Genomic DNA, 12,052 nt, shown 5'->3' with positions numbered 1-12,052 from the left:
AGGTTGGATTGTAGCCTAATATCTATGGCCTAGTTCTCACTGACGTGGTATCCTATTTGGATGGCAACACTTAAGAACAATCATGCTGGATCAGACAAAACAGAATCTAGTCCGGTATTCTGTTCCCACAGTGGCCAACCAGATCCTTATTGGAAGTCCACAAACAGGACATTTGTGCAATAGCACCCTCCTGCTCATGCTCTCCTGCTACTGGCATACAGAGCCATATTGCCTCCGATACTAGAGGTAATATATAGCCATCATGACTAGTAGCCATGGATAGCCTTAACCTCAGACTGCAAGTAGGAAGTCATATAATTGAATTCTCCACTATACCATATATCTATCTATCAAACAAGCATGTTCACCCTAAAATCTAGTTTCCTATGTGATTTTTTAAAAATGGAGATATATTTAAACATGTGAGCCTTCACTTGCACTCTTAAATGGTCCAGCCCAGGCAGAGTTTTATCACTTTTTGAGAATTAGACCTAGGATGTTTCCTGTTTCTGTTGGACAATGCTTCTTCAGTCTTTCAGTCCAAATATTCTTCCTCTTCAAGAAGCACCAATACTGAAATTAATAGGGGAGACACATAGCTCAGTCATAAAATACACACTAGGCATACAGATCCTAGGCTCAAATGTTTGTTTGTTTATTACATTTCTATACCACCCAATAACTGTAGCTCTCTAGACAGTTCACAACAATTAAAACCAGAAAATATATCTTAAAATGCAATGTTGTTGTTGTTGTTTATTCGTTCAGTCATTTACGACTCTTCGTGACTTCATGGACCAGCCCACGCCAGAGCTTTCTGTCGGCCATTGCCACCCCCAGCTCCCCCAAGGTCAAGTCTGTCACCTCCAGAATATCATCCATCCATCTTGCCCTTGGTCGGCCCCTCTTCCTTTTGCCTTCCACTTTCCCTAGCATCAGCCTCTTCTCCAGGGTATCCTGTCTTCTCATTATGTGGCCAAAGTACTTCAGTTTTGCCTTTAATACCATTCCCTCAAGTGAGCAGTCTGGCTTTATTTCCTGGAGTATGGACTGGTTTGATCTTCTTGCAGTCCAAGGCACTCTCAGAATTTTCCTCCAACACCACAGTTCAAAAGCATCTAAAACTACAGCATAAAAGTACAACTCAGAATAAAGTCTAGCATCAATCAATCCTCTGTACCTCCAGCTAAAAGGGTCTCAAGTTTGTGGGCTGGGGAAAAGACTCCTGCCTGAGATCTTAGAAAGCTGCTTCTCATTCATTGCTTACAGTCATTTGTTGGTTTCATTTATTTAGAATATGTGTATGCTTCCTTTCAACCAAAAGTTCTTAGCGGCTTATATGGTAAAGCTGAACAATAATAAGAACATTTTCAAAACCCTTAAAATTTCAGCGCCATTTCATTAGCACTCTTTGCTGAATAGAAGATGCCTTGAGTCTTTAGGCCTCATCAGCAGATGGTAGCACCAGGTCCAGGACTCTCAGTGAAGGAGGTCACTGAAGGAAGTATTCAAACATCCTCTTCCCAGGCCTCTTGTTGCCTTTATGTACTATTTCCATGTTTTTTGGAGCAAGTGGATTTAAAGAGTGTTAATTCTTCTCTTGAACTGAATGTCTTTTGATTCTAAAATGTTATTTCAAGTGCCACTCTGACAATACCAAAAACTAGAGTTCAATATCTTCCTCATCCAAACAGTGCTGGAGCTCTGTTAAAATCAATGGCATGATGTGCATTTTCTGAACACCGTCTTAACAACTGGCATCCAAGTCACTGATTCTCAGTGAGCAACTTGCAAGCAATTACTAGTTTTCATAGGCCATCAGATAACTCTAGACTGGACAGCTTTTAGTGTCATAGGCTGACTGATCCTCTGGTCCTGCTATGCCAGCTGCCACTACAACACAGCTTCAGTTGTGTCATTCCAGCATAACATCCCAGCAGCAAAGCAGAAAGAAAAAAGCAACACAAATAGAAACGAGATAACAGAAATGGTAACAGACATTCTCACGGACCTCACAACTCCACTACCACCCAGCAATTATAACGGTGGGCACTGATAACAACCAAATATGCATGGAAGGCATCAAACATAAAATGATAATATGGATGCCATGATGATGTCACGGATCCCTTTCTGCATTTCCCCAACACACAATAAATGAATATGCTGCGAAAAGAGCCCAAAGCATCTACCCTTTCAGAGACCTCCATGGCTTGGTGGTTAGTAGAACAGCTGCAAACACAGCTACAATCTCCTGTTTTCCACTTAGATAAAGGTTCAGATTCCCTGTCCATCAAATTTAGTGGCAGCCTACATGTAACCCTTTGACAGGGAAACACAGAACAGGGAACAGGTGGTATTCTTTAATAATAAATCTCTTAGGATAGCACAGAGGGCAGGAGACCCACACATAGAATAATAGTCAATGGCCATTTCCCAAGTGTTGCTGCTGCTGCTGCTGTTGTTGTTGTTATTATTATTGTCATCTCTTTCTCGCTCATGGCGGTTTTTCTAGATGCACATGACGGGCATTGCCAAGTCATGCTGTCTTTTACAGATTCAGGAATTTCCTGACAATTGAGCATGTTTTAAGTATGACTGCTTTCTGGATGGTGGTGTGGATGTATTTTGGAAGGCCAAGTTTTTGAAGGTTTTCAGTATAGATTTTTTTAATGTGATGCCAGCGACTGATGTGACTAACAGAATAATTGTGACCTTTTCCTGTTGCCATAGTTCTTTGACTTCCATGGCCAGTGGTGTATATTTTTCTCTCTTTTCCTCTTCCTTTTCAACAACATTTTTGTCATTCGGTATTGCTATATTGATGTGTATGTGTGTTTTTCTTTTTTGTCTATGACCGTTATGTCTGGTCGGTTGCAAGTTATTGTTTTGTCAGTATGAATTGTTCTAGCCCAGTATATTTTATGATCTGCAGTTTCCAAGATTGTTTCAGGGGAGTATGTATAGTTTGGTGTAGGTTGTTCGATAAGGTTGAATTTAATGGCCAGTTGTTGGTGAATATTATTATTATTATTATTATTATTATTATTATTATTATTATTATTTTATACTGCTCAATAGCCAAGGTTCTCTTGCCAGTTCACAATTAACACCATAAAATACAACAACTCAAAGCATAATATAAAGTTTTAGAAGTTTAAATATACATGTAAAACCAATAAAATAAATAAATAAATAAAATAAAATAAACCCAGCAGCAGTAGTTATAGACCAGGGAAAGCCTGTGTCAAATCCTACCAAATTATGCATCTTATGTATTTGTATTGGTCTCTGTATAAAGGAAACAAGAATTTTGTAAGGAAGAAGGATTGGGGACAGATAGACATCTTTAAGAGTTCCCCCAATAATTTTGAATGAAAAGCAGAGTGTTTCCCTCTCTTGAATTGGGGAGAGATGCATAATTTGTGTCCGTGGAATTGGCGATTCAGCAAATGCACATGTAATTATTCCTAGTCAGTTAAAACACTTCCTTATGAAAGTGGCTTATTTGGATATGACAGAGATGTGCCTCTGGGTGGGCAATTGCCTTATTTCCTGTTTACTGCACTTCCCTGTCCTGTTAAAAATGAAACTTTTGTCTCTTACTTCTCCTATCAATACTACCACACATTGGGATTATTATTATTATTATTATTATTATTATTATTATTATTATTTATTTATTTATTTATTTATATAGCACCATCAATGTACATGGTGCTGTACAGAGTAAAACAGTAAATAGCAAGACCCTGCCGCATAGGCTTACAATCTAATAAAATCATAGTAAAACAATAAGGAGGGGAAGAGAATGCAAACAGGTACAGGGAAGGGTAAGCAGGCACAGGGTAGGGAAAAACTAACAGTAGAAAGTAACAGTAGAAGTCTGCACAACATCAAGTTTTAAAAGCTTTAGGAAAAAGAAAAGTTTTTAGTTGAGCTTTAAAAGCTGTGGTTGAACTTGTAGTTCTCAAATGTTCTGGAAGAGCGTTCCAGGCGTAAGGGGCAGCAGACGAAAATGGACGAAGCCGAGCAAGGGAAGTAGAGGCCCTTGGGCAGGCGAGAAACATGGCATCAGAGGAGCGAAGAGAATGAATGTGCTCCGAATGCAGGGACAATTTGTGCATCGCAGTGTGGAGTACAATAATGTAGAGACACAACAATAGATAGTACTGGGTATGTCTGCTTCCTGTTCTCCCTGCATCTATGTCATGTCTAGAGCTGCTCTATAATAAAAGGTTCTTTGATCTAGTGAGATATCAAATTGCATATAGGTAAGATCCAATCATGATCTATTGTTTGAAGCTTTCTTGTTAAAATGGTATAATTAACATGCATGGAGAACATGGGAAAATAAGCAGGAAAAAAAGAGAGTAGGTGAAATCTGATTAATACATTTAGTTGAATCTCCAGGAATATTGGCATAATTTTCTGGCAGGAAAGTCGAAAAATGATTGCTAACTGTGTTCTGTGGCTATCTCAAAACAAAGACCATTTTCCAGATTATTTTAAACTCATAATAAACTTGTTCATTTTTAATACGCCACAGACTCTTAATCGATTTACTCTGAATTTTTTTAATTTTTTGACCTGGTGCATGTTTGGCAAGTAAAGATTAAAATATGTTACTGCATCTCCATTGCAATTGCCAAAATAGTGTGAGCGAAAGGTTATGTGTAAGAAATTAAGGGATATTTGATTTCTGTTAAGTGGCATCATGAATGGTAGCTCAGTTCAACCCTATCCACACTTGCTCTGGTGAAGGAAACAGCATCCCTATATTAGTAAGTCTGCAAACACACCTCTTCCTTGTTTATCTTTTGAAAGCAAGCTCAGAGCTACATTGACTTTCCTTGGGCCTTACAGGTTTATTTATGTGTACATACACCAAAAAGTATAAAAATTACACAACATGAATTCAGGGCTGTGTTGGGGCATGCTTTTTGAAAATGAACAATGCTACCTAGAATGACTATACAGAAGAGAATCACCACCATATTGCTGCCCTGTCTGCTCAAATTCTGGAGCACGTAAGCACAACATCTTGTCTAACATGGAAAATGCATTGGAATGTGGGTAGGTGGGGAGTTGAGGGGAACACACAACCTTGAAATGGTTTCCATTTTTAAAGAAGGGACAGCTTTTTGAGCAACTAGTGGAAGGGACATGATTTAGGAATCAGCTGTGACTTTCCATCAGAAATTAGGTCACAAGTTCAGGTACCTATAATACATTGCAACCACAAACCACACAGCATTTACAAAACCTTTGAATGTGCTATATAGTGCTCAGAAAAATATGATACCTCAAGCTGTACTTAGGCAAAATGGATGCTAACTGATGATGCAGAAACTGATTACTAGTTCCCAGTTCCTTATTTGCATGGAAGTTTGAAACAGAACTCAATCGGTAAACTGAATAAAGGATCTAAAGTTTATATGCCTCTGTACTCCATGTCATAGATCTCCACAATTGGGAAACTATCTAATTGAGGATGAACAATAATTCTTGACATACACAGTATTATAAATAGGAAACAAGAGTTTGCAACAAGAACAATAGGAAGCAGGGTTTTCCCTGGGAACTGATGGGGAGAGGGGTAATCTGTATCAGAGGAGGTTGAGTTTTCATAATCCTAACCATCCCATTAGATTTTGCTAAATTTTAGTTAAAATTAGCCATCTTTACATCCTCCTTGTTTTTTATTGCAATTTTGCACATCCCTGTAAATGAACTTCTTGAATGCACTGCATTAATTTTCAGCTGCTTGTCATGTGACAGTAGTCCCTGTCCTTCGTTTGATGGTTAGCGGTTAGCTAATTCACATTAAGATGACTTAATTCACATCATCAGACAGAAGGTGATTTATTTCAAACATTACATTCTATTCAGTGATGAAAACAAAACACTGAAGCAAAGTTGTCATGTTTAAAGTAGCCAGAGATGAATTCCTGCTTCATTCCTTCCAAGAAACATAGCGCAAAATGAAGTCAAAGTGAATTTGTTTTCAAGTAGGAAATAACGACACTGCGCCTGACAAGTTGATCTCTGAAGAAGGGGGTGAGGGCTGATAGGAAAGGTTACAGGATGTCATCAATTTTCATTAGAATCCATTTGAAGATACCATGGCCCCACTGAACAGATCCCAGAACTCAGTACACCCCATGGGCATGTTCCAACTACAATTAGAAATACACATCTTAGAAATATAATCATTTACATGTTTGATTTATATTTTGTTAGTTTGTATAATTGATAGAATTTAGAAAAATGCTTTTTTAAACTGTCACTCTGACACTCTTTGTGATAGCATTAAATACCTCCCACTCCTTTTTTATTTTATCAACATCTTTCTTATGTTGACAATTTATATACACCAAGCTGAAACAAATGTAAGTAAAGATTGCAAATGCAAAGTAATGGCTGAAACCCCCATTTAGTAAGCAGAAATTTTCTTTTATCACTCAAGGATATGATTTACAATACATTCATTCACGATGATTATACAATGCTGCTTGCTGTCCAGTATGCTCCAGAGTAAATACAATACATCTCATTCTAATCTAAAATGCATTTTTTCCTGTTACAATAGATGTGCATATGAGGCACACCATGTATGCTGGCAAATCGCTAGTACCAAGCTGTCATGCAATTTGTAACTCTGAGTAACTTGTCTAGCTGTGGAATCTAGAAGGACCTTGGAACAAATATTTTCTATTTCTGGCTGACAACCTCAGAGTTTCTTATATGACATGATACTAGAGGCAAAAAGTATGGAACGTTGACTGGAGGCTTGCTGGTTCTGACCCAAGTTCAGAAAGTGCAATTGAGCACTGACTGGCAAAGATCAAGTACTCTTGCCAAAGCTGACATTCCATTCATTCCGCTTCGCAAATTCGAAATTCTGACTGGGTTCAGATGACACAATAACCAATGGTGGATTAAATAGTAAACGGTGGATGAAATAGTCAACAGTTGGTTATTGTGTCATCTGTTGGGAATTTTTGACACTGTAGTTGGTTATTTGGCTGAAATAACCAATGCTATGCAGAGTTGATTATTTGAACAACCATTGGTTATCATGTGTCGGGCACCGTTGACTATTTCGTCACACACAGTTGGTTATTTTTGGCAACTACAGAGTCCCCTGGCAAATGAGACCAAAATGGTGGCTGCTGTTCTAGTCCAGCCAGCAGAACTTGCAATAGCTGATGGGATAACAGCAGGCAAACTGAGGGGGGATGGTGTAGGGGATGTGTCAATCAAACACACCATTGACTAATAGTCAACTCGACGCTGGTCTTAATCCAGATCACAATTGATTATATCTGAACACTCAGATATATGGAACTAGTAAATGGAGAGTGGAAAGTTATGGATATGCAGCCAATAAATATTGGGAAGGGATATGCATGTATTGTATGTGGACAGCCGTTAGGCTTGAGGGATCTATTTTGTTTTTTCAATAGAACCCTGAAGTTCTAAAATAGTGACTCAGGCATGTGAACATACAGTAAGAAGTAAGGAACAGAGTGCCTCTGCACATGTTCAACCCAGGCATTTGTGATTAGTATCAGAACCAAGCTCACAAGTCCTTTCATATAAATATCTACTTCTGTTCCCACCCCCCACCCTCTGTTCTTTAATTTAGGAGTGGGGAAAACCACCTTTTAGTTGTTGCTGTTGTAAGTTGTTACTATTGCAAATGTGTCTAATTTAGGAGGGGAAAAAACACCTTTTAGTTGTTGCTATTGTAAGTTGTTAGTATTGCAGATGTGCCTATTGTGCCAGTAAACTCCCTCCAATGGATGGGCATTCACTTTGATTCTTGTATTAAAAGACTTGTTCCATTCATCTGTTAAGCTGTGTTGTTTTGAGAGGAGAATCTGTTTGTAGAAATCCAGAAATGCATGCCACAAATTAAACTATTTAAGACTTGTTTTAGGTTTTTGAATAGCAACATTTGGAAGGTTCCCATCCCCCAAATCAGGCTGTGATTTGAACCAGCTTTGTTGAAAAACATTCCTAGTAATGCTCCCTCCATTCTTAGAAATGAAGCTTCTTTTTAAATGAAGACTGCAAAAACTGGTCACAGACAGTATGTTGCCTCAGGAATCCACTGGATGTTTTCTTCAAAAATGGATTTTAATGGATGGATTGCTGGAGTTTCAAGAAGAGGATCTGTATCAGCCCTATTCAACCTCGTACTCTCCAGATGCTTTGGACTTCAACTCCCACCAACCACAACTAGCATGGAAAGCTGGGAGTTGTGATCCAAAACATCTGGAGGGCAGGTTGGAGAAGGCTGATCTATATAATGATCCTAAAAACAGCTTCCATTTCATTTCACTGCTCTCTTTTTTTTGGCAAAGGGGGGAGTGACTCATGGTTCTGAATGCTTAGCTCATAGGAAAATACAGCTGGGGAGAAGCAGCTTTCCATAGTCCTACATGTTTGCAGCTCCATGACATTTCAAAAGATGTTTGTCTTTGGAACTTTGAGAAATACATTTTGCACTGTGCTGCGTAGATATAGATAATAAAATTTTAAAAAGAAGGGGAGGAGGAACAGCCCCATTCCTCTCCCCCTTTTATTTATTTTTATTTGTACAGAGGAGGGAAAGTTTGCACTTGTGTTCCTTCCCATGCAGATGCTGGGAAGGAACACAAGTGTGGGAGCCAGGCACCTTGTGGCACCAAAACGCCACCGTCAAGACAGGGGCTGGGTCTTTTTTTGTGATGGAAAAGAAAAGCAAAAGGAATGGGAGGCATGTGGGAGGCATATCGTGTCGTCCAAATGTCCCACGAAGAGCCATGAGTGGCCAGTCATGAGCATGCGATAAAATGCTTGTCTGATGATGCTCTAGGAATAATTTCAGGGTATTTTGTCCCAGTGTTACAGCCATTTAGTGTATTCTAGAAATCACTAATTGTTTTGGTAAAGTATACCTGCTGTAAATGGAGGTGCCTGAAAGTCCACAAGAAAATTATTGCAGGTATCTTATAGACACTATCGCTATTTGTGCCCAGAGAAAGGAAAATAGAATTTGGTAGAGAGAAACAGAGTATTTAGTGTGTGTTGTGAATGTCGCAAGTAAATAGCTAGCTATGTAAAACCTCAACTACTAAAAATTGTGGCAAATCATGGTTATGGGAAAACCATAACCTCAACTCCTTCATTTATTGCAGAGAATATATCACAGAAGAATGTTATTGTTGCCCCCATTTATTATGAATTGATTGAAACAGCTTTTAATATCAGAACACAATTGCAACTGTTTCCTAGCTTTGAACCTGAACAAATATGGGACCTGCTATTATCCTGCGATTTTTGTCAAAGAACAGGCCAGTTTTACAAATCGGAGTCTCTATCACAACTGCATATTATTTTTAATACGTTATGTTGTAACGCATATACTTTGTACACCATCTTCCACAATTTTGAATTAGATAAATGCCATAAATAAGCAAGTAATAAAAAAATCAGCTGTATTTTCAAAATTATATGTTGGGAAAATTAAGACAACACACAGAATGCTAGGAGCAGAAGCCAATAAAATGTGCACATGAAGGAATATAGAGCGGTATATAAAAGAGAAGCCAAAACAATGTAGGTCTGTAGTATATATTTGTATATTATAGAATCAAAAAAGCTTCAGGTTAGAAGAAAAGCTAAAATGCTTACAAATTTGCCCATTAATTTTATAAAAAAAAAGGATGCAAATTTTAAGATAAGGTTCTCACTGAGGAATTCTGTGAGTTGTAGAACTTTTTCTGTCTAAAGTTTACAAAACCGCACATTGCACTGCTTTTATAATGAATAGATGCAGGCCATACCACTAGAATGGTAGATTTCATTGTAACTCGTTGCATTTGACATTATGATAAATATTCTTTTGAGGATACAAAGTAATTTGGCAGCATATAATAAAATTTTAATCTGGTTCTGGACTTTTCTTAATGTTGATTGTTTTAGATATGCTGTCTGTCTATATGTAGTATGTAAATGGTTTTTACATATCATATCATATCTCTATCTATCTATCTATCTATCTATCTGTTTAATGTTTTTTAATCTTTGTAAACTGCCCAGAAAGCTTCATCTGTTGGGTGGTATAGAAATGTTATAAATGAAATGAATTGCAATTTTGGGTATTTATAGTACTGGATTTTAGTGTACAATTCAATAAAATCAACAGATGAAGATGTACATGTAAAACGGCATCAGTATCTACTTTCTTAATAAAGTGGGAGATAGGCAGCTATGGATTGGCTGCACTGCAAAGAGCAGGCATTTGTTCTAGACAAGTGGAGCACAGTCATAACAATGCTCTGTTCCTATATAGGTCTCTTGTTTTTACAGGCTAACAGTAGTGTACAGTTGCATCTCTGTTCACAGCTCCAGGCTCAATAAATGCCAAGTAACACATTGTTACCAGCCATGTAGTGCCCTCAATGCCCCGCACAATAGCCTTTTGAACAGCTCAGTTGAGCCCCCTTACGGAGCCTGCTATGGTAGTACAGCAATGATTGTGACATTTAGTGTAGTAGAAATCAGGCCAGCATCGTCCTCTCGCACTAGGAAGCGTACACAGTCCTATGACAAACTGGTTCTGTTCACGGATTGTCATGTGCCCATGGCCTGTTCTAGGGGTACCTGAGGGCTGTTTAACCCTTGCACAACCCCTGCCTTCCTGCTATGGATGACACAAGCTGTGGCTTGAATATTCAAAAAGCACCCAATTTGTGCTGCAGCCCACTGTGGCTTAAAACACCGCAGTAATCATGTGAACTGGGTCATTGCCTCCCCTTGATATACCTCAGTTCGTTAATATGGAGGATAGTCCCTTCAGTGCAATGAGTTTCTAAATACATAGTGTCAAGACTAAAGCCTTTCAGGGATGTGGAGACAGCCCACACACATGTGCAGAGATATACTAACAAAGGAAATGAAAACAGACTTGCCCACACATCACAATTGTGATGTATTGATCCTCTAAATCTGGGGTGGGCAACCTGTTGACCAAGGGCTGTATGTGTCTTTGGCCTATTTTCAAGTACCCTCTTCATGTGATTAGATCTGCTATGTGGGAAAGAAGAGGGAGAGAGAGAAAAGGGGGTGACAGAAAGAGAGAGAAAAGAGACTGGCAGAGAGAGAATATGGGTGATGCACCCACTTTTGACTCTGCCTCTGGCCCTGTTCACTAGTGGCTTCGATCCCACATCCAGTGCTGATAGATTACACAGAGTGGCCACCATCTCTCTTTTACAGACAACAGTCCTCTTATTTGAAGGGCTGCCAGAGGACTGTCCTCTTTTTGGAAGGCATCTTCTGTTTGAAGGACTGTCCAGTCCAAGTCTGTTTTAATGATAAAGAACCCTCCAAAGAAAAACCTGGGTCTAGAAGTTGCCCATCAATAGCACCTGAATAGCAGACTGAGTAAGGCACATCACAGTGTTCCACATCATGGTGAGATGCACTATATTTCTATTTAAATTATAATAGTTATTTCTAAATGTGCTGGAAACTGGTTTGGTCTGAGGGCTTGAGTATAATTTTAAAGCTAGATAAATAGAGTTCTCATTGCCTGTGGTTTAACATGCATAATCTCTGGTCAAAAAACACCCTGCAACAAGGTTAGCTGCCCCACTGCCCCTGCTCCGTTATGTATGGACTGATTAGTGTAACAGTATCCTTGAATTGGAACTTAAAGGACTAGGAGTGCTTCCAGATGGCGCGCTCCTAGCACTACCAATCAAAACACACTGTGCACCTATTCCAGCTTTCCATCCATAACAGATTTTCTGCAGTAAGGGAAAAGACAGAAGATGAGGTGAGAAAACATCGGAGGGCAATGACTGGAAGATGATGTTCAGGACCCCTGTACAATTCTGTAAATGAGGCACCATAAAAACCTCATCTGGAAGCATCCTCTCTCTAAAATATGGTTGTTTGAATAAAGCCCTATTAAACTGTTTATATAGCCCCAACAGCTGCCAGCAAATGATAATGCTGTTTTAAATAGTCTACAAAAAACAAGAGAGGAAAACTA

The sequence above is a fragment of the Elgaria multicarinata genome, chromosome 5 (genome assembly GCF_023053635.1).
Source record: "Elgaria multicarinata webbii isolate HBS135686 ecotype San Diego chromosome 5, rElgMul1.1.pri, whole genome shotgun sequence".
In the NCBI taxonomy this organism is placed as follows: domain Eukaryota; kingdom Metazoa; phylum Chordata; class Lepidosauria; order Squamata; family Anguidae; genus Elgaria; species Elgaria multicarinata.
Note: the sequence above shows the minus strand (reverse complement) of the source record.